This window comes from Rhamphochromis sp. 'chilingali', assembly GCF_963969265.1.
Source record: "Rhamphochromis sp. 'chilingali' genome assembly, chromosome: 11".
Taxonomy (NCBI): Eukaryota; Metazoa; Chordata; class Actinopteri; order Cichliformes; family Cichlidae; genus Rhamphochromis; species Rhamphochromis sp. 'chilingali'.
This window is the reverse complement of record NC_137938.1, coordinates 854349-864789: the sequence shown is the minus strand read 5'-3', so window position 1 is coordinate 864789 and position 10441 is coordinate 854349.

Genomic DNA, 10441 nt, shown 5'->3' with positions numbered 1-10441 from the left:
CTGGATCACATTCCTGCATTTTGTAGGCTGGTTTTCCTACAAAACACAAACATTAGCCCGCAAAGCCACAGTGAACAAAGCAGCATAGCAACGAATTCAATTCAAATTAAGACTTATTTGTAACCTACATCAACAATTATGATAAATTACGTAATAACTACAACAGAAGACGTAGCTTTGTGGGAATGCTTGGATCAGACTAACATGTGAGCTGGAGTGTTCTGCAATGTTATATTTGGTAGTTGAATCCAGGCCATCCGTCGCCTCTTTGTTACTTCAGAAACATGGCTCAAACAATTTCTCTTCAACGATGTAATCCGATAAAACCGATCTCTTTACCCGTTGGCTTCCCGTGGCTGTCATGCGACCGGCTATTGCAGTTAATAATACAACAGCTTCTTGCCATTTTTTGTGTTGCTTTTTATCGCTGTGTGACTGTTTTCATGTGAAAGCCTGCGTGCAGGGCTGGCTCAATTGACGGCTGCCACACCACCAAGATGTTTTCACAAACAAAATCACGCTTTAGTAACGAAGTGTGACTACGGGAAAGTAACAGTAATCTTATTACTTTTTTGCAGGATTAATTCCTTGTGCTACTTGTTACTTGAAAAAAAGTAATCAGATTACAGGAACGTGTTACTGCCATACTCAGCTCCTGTCATACTTCATACATGAGCGGATAAAATGAGAGACAAACACACGTGAAAAATGAAATCATGGAGGTGAATATAAGTGCACTTGTACAGCATGTAGATTATTCACATTAATAAGTCCTGTGGGACTGAAATATAATGATGTAAGAATAGAAACTGTAATATTTTTTGAAGGTTTGCAAAACCCTAAAATGAGTGATGACTTGCACAAGCTTTCGTGTTACGTGGACAGACACGAGGAGGTACACACTAACCCGTCACTCTTGTCAGGAAACACTCAAATTCATTATCCACACACACACACACACACACACACACAGTACACATAATGTACTTTCTGTACAAAGAGCTGTTGGCGGTGCGCAGCAGACTGACTCCAGCTTTCAGGGAGGTGAGTTATTAAGATGTATGTGACAGTGGATACACCGTGGGAGAAGATCTTCACCACGGAGCTCACTTCACAATGTGAATAATTAGGATGGATTTCCGCCTTGAGGGAAAAGTCAGTAACAGCATCCTGGAAGCACATTAGCAGGGTGCTGAGAAGCCTTGTGACAAAAACAAATGGCTCCGTATGCCACATGAGATACCAAGGAGCTCCTTTATTGTTTCTGTTGAGAGCCAGAAGTGTTTCTCGGTTAGACTCTGAATCGAGTCTCCTTTAATGTACCCACACAGCGACCCTGCACACACTACCCTGAGTGCTTGTGTCTGTAGGATAGAGAAATAATAGGCCAGCACAGTACAGTAGCAGTGGAAATAACACAAACCAGTTTGCACTCGCACAGCCTTTAAACAACTTCAACTTTAGTCACAGGGCTCACAAAGGATAACTGGACTGCACCGTTACTACCCAGAATGACTTTAGTTTTAGCATTCACCATTAGGATTAAGAAGATATTTTAGCTGGCCCTCTCGGCTTTGTTTGATGGGCTTAAATCAAAACCAGCTGCTTTTGATTCCTGAAGTGAAAATCATTTAGCATACTGAAACATGTTGCAGCCCAGTTTAAATATGAATGGTTTCTTTAGTGCAGTGAGGGAGTGCAGTCATCTCAGTTGACCCCAAGCTTGACATGGATGTTATGTGTGTTATGTATAGTTAGGTCATTGATACAAGGATCCTCTGTAAAGTGGCTGGCAGGACCGCTTTGCTTCGAAAGGTGTGAGCTGCGGTGATTCAGAGGAAAATGATGGGATGCCTCCAACAAGGACTCTGGAGAGGTTACATGACTCATCTGGCCTTAGGATCCTGCATGTGACCAAACTTCAGCCAAACAAAACTGAACAGAAATGAAACCTGAAATGAAACTCTATAAATGCAAACAGGACATCACTTACACTGAACGGTCGACCGCAGCAGGAATATCCCTCCACCTTGCTTCGTATGTATTGTTCAGTGACCTGTTTACGAGTTGGGGACACCCGCCTAACAAATATCAGCCAATCCACTACACGTTTCTCAACAAAACAATGGTTTCTTCCTACAGGGGGTACAGATCACTTTAAACCTTCACCAAATTACAAAAACGCAAGCAGAACATTTTCGGTGACCTACCGCTCCAACAGACGGCTGGGATCCACACCAAGCTGTCATAGAAAGTTAAAAATGCCAAATAGCTTGGACCAGGCACTTACACAGCTCCAGGTTCACTCAAGAGATCAATGAATCACCTGCACCTGTGCTTATAAAAGGGAAAAACCCAGCCCCGCCTACCCGGGGCGGTTCCTGGTCTAAGGCCTCACCTGTCAGATTTCTGACCAAATGTATTCTCATGCAGTTACTGCAATATGTCACAATGGCAATGATAAAAGGCAAAGACTGCTTTTCCACTATTATAAAGTCATCCAATTTTCTAAGCCAACTAATCTGACACGTCAAACACGGTGTGAGCATCTGTGGTGACTGCAGTGGACAGCTGTAAACAGCAGTCTGTAGTCCAGCTGAAGGCTGGACTACGGGCTGATGATGGTGGCAGAGCTGCACCCTGAGCTAATAAACCGGGTGCTTCAGCTGGAAATAGGTCTGCTAATTTAACCAGGGATTGAGCTAGGGCCTGAAAAGCTGGATCAGGAGATGGATGAGGTGGAGCTGGAGCTAGCTGGACACCAGTCACCCCCACCCAAGGAACAGGAACAGGTGCAGGAGTGGACTGGGTCTTAGCTGCCCTCGCCCTGGGAGCTGGCACAGGAGTGCGTGCTGGCTGAGCATCAGCCGCATCGTCCAGAGGAACTGGTACCAGTGCAGGGATGTGCTAAACCCTAGCTGCTCGTGGAGCTGGTAGAGGGACAGGCTGAGCCTTAACTGCCTTCACCTGAGCAGGATGAACAGGTGAATGGGATGGCTGAATCTGAGGCGCCTTGCTAAAAGGAAAAGATTGAACTCTGGGAGAGAAATTATCAGGTTTATCGGTGTGAATGTTTTTAATGATGGCCTGGGATGGTGAGTATTAATTGGACAGTCCAGAATGTAATCACAGTAAACAGTCTTTTTTTGGGTGGACGGTGAACAGTCTCTGCCACTCCAAGCAAGAAGAGCGGCAGCAGCATGAGCCTCACTTCTCCTTTGCATAAACAGCTGAGCCACTGAGCGAGGGAGCCTCCGTTGAGCCGAGATGGGAGGCAGAGCCGCTGCGCCATGGCGAGGTGGAAGGACCGGTGAGTGAGGTGGCAGGCGGGTGAGCAAGGAGTGGAGTGGCGAGAGAGGGAGTGGCCGAAGCACGGTGAGAGACAGCCACTCTCTGCGGTGAATGCTCCAATGCAGGTGAGGCAGCAGGCGGAAGAACACGGTCTCCGAGGCCCACGCAGAGCCAGGCAAGTCCCCGCGAAGACATGTTCCCTCTCCGCAAAGAGCCGCTGTTTTCCTCTGAGATCTTCCGTCCAGCAAGATAGCGCTGCCTCCTGCCGCTTGAAAAGGCCCGAGTCCGCTGGGTCACACTTGTGTCTCCGTGGCACGGGTCGTGTCCTTCTGTGGCACGGGTCGTGTCCTTCTGTCAGGGGTTACAGTGTGGATGTGGAAAAGAGGAAGTGACCCAAACGCAGGACTCCCAGTTAAAGCTGGTGTTTATTGCAGATGGAACGAACATACGGAACAGGAGCAGGAAATGGCTGGCTGGCTCACTGAACTGAATATACGGCGACAACCTAACATCAACAATGACACGACGCTGAACAGAAACTGAGGGTTCATATACAGGGACTGATGAGGATGATGATGAGAGACCGGTGAGTACACAGCTGAACATAATGAAACCGGAAATGGAACATGAGGAAGAACAGTGAACATGAACTGAAAACGCTGGGTCAACGACCCAGGAACCCTGACAGTACTGTTGCCATTACAGCAGTGTGTTTGGTCATTTACGGCCGAGCTAGTGAAATGTGTTACCCTAAAAATCCAGGATAGGACTGTAAAGATACCCCAGCACTTCTGACACCTTCATCTCATTCTGTACATGAATAAATAAATAAAGTTCACTTATGGCTCCAAACTACATTTCTTATGCCTCCATGTGGGTCACCGATTCCCAAATGTAATCATATATTCTTTGACTTTCACATATTTCACTGCTTTAGACTGTCTAGGATCTGCATGCAGTTTGGGTAGTGGGAGAATTACGTTTTATATAAAAAGATCCTGCAGCCTTATTGGACCACTTTCATGACAGTAGTTTGTTTGAATTATAACTACTTTCGCCATTCAATAATCTCCAACAGGTAGTAAAAAAACAAAACAAAAACCTGTCACCGAGTCTAGTTTTGCAAGCCGATATATATACTGTATATATATATATATATATATATACACACACACACACACACACACACACACACACACACACACATATATGTATATATATGTGTGTGTGTGTGTGTGTATATATATATATATATACACACACACACACACACACACACACACACATATATACATATATGTCGGTTCACGCCTACTGGCTGAAGAAGCTGATTGCACTCCACGAGCGTCTGGCAGCACAAATGAACCAGCTGCTAGTTAAGGAGAGACACCGGGAATGGCTAACAGAAGGTCGGACGGTCCTGATCCCCAAGGACCCCAAGAAGGGACCGGTCCCATCCGCTATATAACGGCAATGCTCAGTGGCTAGTGGATCTAGGAGCAGACCACAGCAACCTCCCTGAACAGGGTCCAGTAACCATCACAGTGGCAGACATCCAAGAAAGGGTCTCCAGTATGAAGAGTTGGACAGCACCAGGCCCAGACATGGTTCACGCCTACTGGCTGAAGAAGCTGACTGCACTCCACGAGCGTCTGGCAGCACAAATGAACCAGCTGCTAGTCGATGAGAGACACCCGGAATAGAGATTGACAGACCACGTGACTTTCGCGCATTGCATGCCGGGAACTCGTGGCAAAACAATCCAAGTACCTGCATCAAATGCAAGCATTTGCAGCACCGCAAAACGTTCATTCTCCGGTTCCAATAAATTCTTGCTTTTTCTTTGCCCCCCAAAAAGGTATGTACAAAACAAAGGAGAACAATGCCGGTCCGTACAAAGACTGACTTGATGAAAAGACAAAGAAAAGATACGAGGAAAAAAATCAAAGTAGTGAAAGGGTAAGACCCTTACGAGCACACAGAGTGGACAAAAGACGTTAGCGTGCTGCCCAACTTTCACCACGCTCAGATTTATAATCATATGGTTCTTGGAGTGAGTGCATACACTCATGAAGTTTAGTAACTTCAGGTCACTGCAACAAGCCCAGGTACAGTTTACCGACGGATGGGTACAGGACCTTGAAATGCACCGTGTAGAAAGTAAAGACCATCGTACGTATCATAAGTTTACCAGTCTCACAAATTGTCTCCATAAATACAGATTCGCTAACCGTTTATTAATAGGACCTTTGAGCTCAACGGTAATTAATTAGTAGTGGAAATAATTTCTGGTAGCATCACAGAAATGTAGCAGTGACAATACTGTAGTATGCTGTAATCGTACTGGGCAATTAGTGATACAAAACAACTGTTTTATCCTGTGAATAAAAGTATATGTTTTTGTCAGTGTACCATAATAACAGAAGCGAAACGCAATATTGTGTCAGGACAATTCACTATTTATGCACAATAAATAAAGGAGCGACAATTTCTGTTCAGCGCCAGACTTGCTTGTAACCTATATCACCAGTTATGTTAAGAAAAATGACGCATTAACTACAACAGCAGACTGACCTCTGTGTAAATGCTTGGAGCAGACTAACCTGTGAGCTGGAGTGTTCTGGGACGTTATATTTGGTCTTTGAATGGCTGCAATCCAGGCCATCCGTCTCCTCTTTGTTACTTCGGAAACATGGCTCGAACAATTTCTCTTCAACGACGTAATCCGATAACAACCGATCTCTTTACCCGTCGGCTTCCCGTGGCTGTCATGCGACCGGCTATTGCAGTTAATAATACAACAGCTTCTTGACATTTTTGTGTTTCTTTTTATCGCTGTGTGACTGATTTCAATTGAAAGCCTGCGTGAGCTAGTACCTCTTGCCACGAGTTCCCAGAATCCTTTGCGGTTTTACCCCTGAGTGACGTCACATTTTCAATCTCTATGGCTAACCGAAGGCCGGACAATCCTGATCCTCAAGGACCCCAAGAAGGGACCGGTCCCCTCCAACTACCGACCAATAACCTGCCTCAGCACCACGTGGAAGCTCCTGTCAGGCATCATATCGGCTAAGATGAACAGGCACATGGGTCAATACATGAGCGGGGCACAGAAAGGGATAGGCAAGAATACCTGAGGCGCAAAACACCAGCTACTGGCAGACCAAGCAGTCAGCCGAGACTGCAGGACCAGACTGACCAACCTGTGCACTGCCTGGATTGATTACAAGAAGGCCTATGACTCAATGCCCCACAGCTGGATACTGGAATGCCTAGAACAGTGATTCTTAACCTGGGTTCGATCGAACCCTAGGGGCTCGGTGAGTCGGTCTCAGGGGTTCGGCAGAGCCTCCACTGTGACATGCACGGCTCATTTTGTGCACCAATAAAAAACATATGTCTTGAATTTGAAAAAAATATTTTATTTTTCACTAAAGAGGGGTTCAGTGAATGCGCATATGAAACTGGTGGGGTTTAGTACCTCCAACAAGGTTAAGAACCACTGGCCTAGAACTATATAAGATCAACAGGATCCTAAGAGCCTTCATCAGGAACTCAATGGGGATGTGGCGGACAACACTAGAGGCCAACCTCAAGCCCATAGCACAAGTCACCATCAAGTGCGGGATCTACCAAGGAGATGCTCTGTCCCCACTGCTGTTCTGCATAGGCCTGAACCCCCTCAGTGAGATCATTAACAAGACTGGCTACGGATACCGACTACGGAACGGAGCAGTTGTCAGACACCTCCTGTACATGGATGACATCAAGTTGTATGCCAAGAGTGAACGAGACATTGGACGTTGTCGAGACTCTCACAGCAATGCGCTGCATTTGAACTGTTCGTGCACACTGGAGCAGATATTAGGAATATTTGTTTTTATGTATTTTGAACTCATACAAAATACTTTTTTTTAAATTAGAGAAAAGTTACTCATCTGTGTCAGAAGTCGAGCTTTGGTCAAAATATTTCAGTTTCTTTTATCATTTACATAATTTACATGATACAGTCACATAACAAAACGAAAACACTGATAGTTATCCAGAGCCGTCTACACCAGCTCCAAGCTCTCCAGCTGTATGACAGGAAGCTTCAGCAACAGCAAGAAGAATCAATACTAAAGATCTAATAAATAATTCGGCTGCTCTTTTAAGCTTTCTTTAATGCACCATGTGTGGTGTGAGAGTTTAGCAGTCAAATACCTTTGTAAGTATCCAGTAAGACTAACTCATCCAGATGAACATTGTTATAATGTAAAAGTTGTGCGTGTTCAAAACTGTGTTGTAAAATAAATCTGTACAATGTTACACATTTGCATTGGTCATGTCTGGAAACATGTTGCTTTACAGTATATGCAATTGTTACTAAAGGTAGGTTACGTTATCAAACTTTGGTATTTGCTGTTGATTTCAAAGCTACTATTTAAGGTTAGGGAAAACATTAAAATTCCAGTATTTTCTTAGTGTTGTATTGTTTCTAAGCATATGTGTTATGTATCCAACAAAGTGACTCAAGCTGCATAAAGGATTCAGTCTGTTTGGAAGACAGTTACTGAATACTGACATCATAAACAGACACTGTACAGTGCAGTTCAGTGGTGGATGTAGGATTAATCTTAACACCTGAAAAAATGTCCTGTTACTGACAGAAATTATGTATTGGTATGCATGCATTTTCTTAACCAGTAGCCAGTGTTCATGATGTTTTCAGCAAGTCGCTGATGTGTAACACAAGACTGTGTGACATCTATAAGTTGAGTCATTCTTGTTACAGAGCAGCTTACATGGCTGTGAGTTTTACGGTGTGTTCACACCGAACGCGATGGACGCGAATAGAGCGTCAGGTTTACATGTAAAGTCAATGGAAAAGCGCGATGACACACGATTGCAGGTCCCGCGAAAATTCGGAAGCAGATTTGCGTCGCCAAAACGCCAAAACGCTACACTGGCGCGTTTGACTCGCGAATAAAACAACGCGCGTGAGTTTTTGTGTTGCATTTTGTGCATACACGCGTTTCGCGTCTACCGCTCGAGTTGGAAAAATCTGAACTCCAGCGTCAAATCGCGCCGCAACAACCAATCAGGAGCCTGGTGACGTGGCTGTGACCTAGGTCAAAGGGGCAGATCCAGCCAAAGCCTTTCATACTTCAATGGAGGGAAGGCTAATCAATGCGGTAGCAAACAACTCGGAGCTGTACAACACCAGCTGCTTTCAGTACCGAGACAGGAATAAAAAGGACCGAGCTTGGAGGAAGATATGTGAAGAGATCGGGCAACCTGGTAAGTTCATTCATTTCTCTTTTGAAAGTTTTCACTGACCCGGGGAAGCCGCACAAAAGCTAGCAAGCCACCACTATTTTCCCACTGACGTACAAATACCGTTCTGCTTTTATGCATGTTATCATTTAGGAATATATTTTATTGTTTATTAATAAACAGCACACAGTGGTCCCGCTGTTCATCCGTCACTGCCTCTTTTTTTTTTTTTTCGTTTTCTTTTTTTTTGCACAGTACAGCATTGCATTCTGCAGCCTGATTGACAAATCTGCTCCGTGCTGTGTCTCCTGCGCTTGCCAAATTTATCACGTTTGGTTTTGATAACCATCACGTCCAATAGAAAAAACAGCACAAAAACACCCATAACTATGAGCCTCATTCGGAAATAGACACCTGCACCGTGAGGGAAAAAGGCGCACGAAAGTGGCAGGCAGATGAAGACAAAACACGGCATAATAATACTTTTACGTTTTGCAATCTACAAAGGTTTGCACTTTGAGAATCAATTGTGAGAACTGTGACCAATGTTCATGAGTGTGTGGAAAACAGTGTATAAAGTGCGTGGCCAGGGGCTAGTTATTCTGAGAACCCCTGCAATAAATGAGGGACCACTGTCTACTCTACGATTATTATATCCAACCTGTTAACATTTAATACTGTATTGATAGAACCAACTGATTCTGCAGCAGAGCATCCCCAGTCCCTGAGCTCCTGCTGCTGCACCCACAGATATGTACAGCAAGCACTGATACCTTTTTAGTCGGTGGGATTCCCTTGTGATCACCTTTACTAAATATCTACAACCAATCTGATTATATCCTGTTTTTGGTTTGTTTGTTTTCTCAATGTTGAAATTAAAATCTAGTAGCAGCCTTCTCATTTCTTTGTGTTTTGTGCTGTTTTACAGGCCCACAGGGGAGGACGGCTCCGAGGCAGATGAGGGACGGGTCCCAGGACGGTCCATCGGCGCTGGAGCTGGCCATCCTGGAGTCCCTGAAGAGTCCACACCAGTCTCCAATGGAGCATTTCCTCCTCAGCCTTGTTCCTGCTCTGGAGAGCAGCTGGTCCTTTTTATTCCTGTCTCTCTGTAAATTCTTATATTTTATATATTTATGTTTAATGTATTTCCGTTTGAGAATTTTAATATTATTTCAATAAATTTTTATAATGACTAATGTCTCAGTTCTACTACACAGCAAATGTTGGCACACGACTTGACACATGTAGAATTTATTTCATATTATACTAATGACAAAATATACTGATACAGTGGGATGCAAAGGTTTGGGCAACCTTGTTAATAGACATTATTTTCCTGTATAAATCGTTGTTACAATAAAAAATGTCAGTTAAATATCATACAGGAGACACACACAGTGATATTTGAGAAGTGAAAAGAAGTTTACTGGATTTACAGAAAGTGTGCAATAATTGTTTAAACAAAATCAAGCAGGTGCATAAATTTGGGCACCACAAAAAAAGAAATGAAATAAGTATTTAGTGTATATCAATGTGTGTGTCTCCTATATGATATATGGGGTGCCTTTGTCTGGATGTGCTTCTCATCCAGAGCTGCACAGCACAGAGGAAAGTTCCAGCGCTCCTGGAATCCCTCTGTGATGGACCGCCAGTCTCCAGGTGAAGGCACAGCCATGAAGTCGTCCACTAGACAGTCCCAGATGGACGTCGCTACCTGGGGGATGATCTGGCTCACCATGGAAACACCGACTCGAAAACTGAACGCGATGGTCCTGAAGGAGTCCCCGGTGGCAAGGAACCTGGACAAAATTGTTCAAAATCAGTATTATGTGTACTGCAGTTACAAAATACATTATTCAAATTACAAAATTACTAATTACAAAACATAAATCTT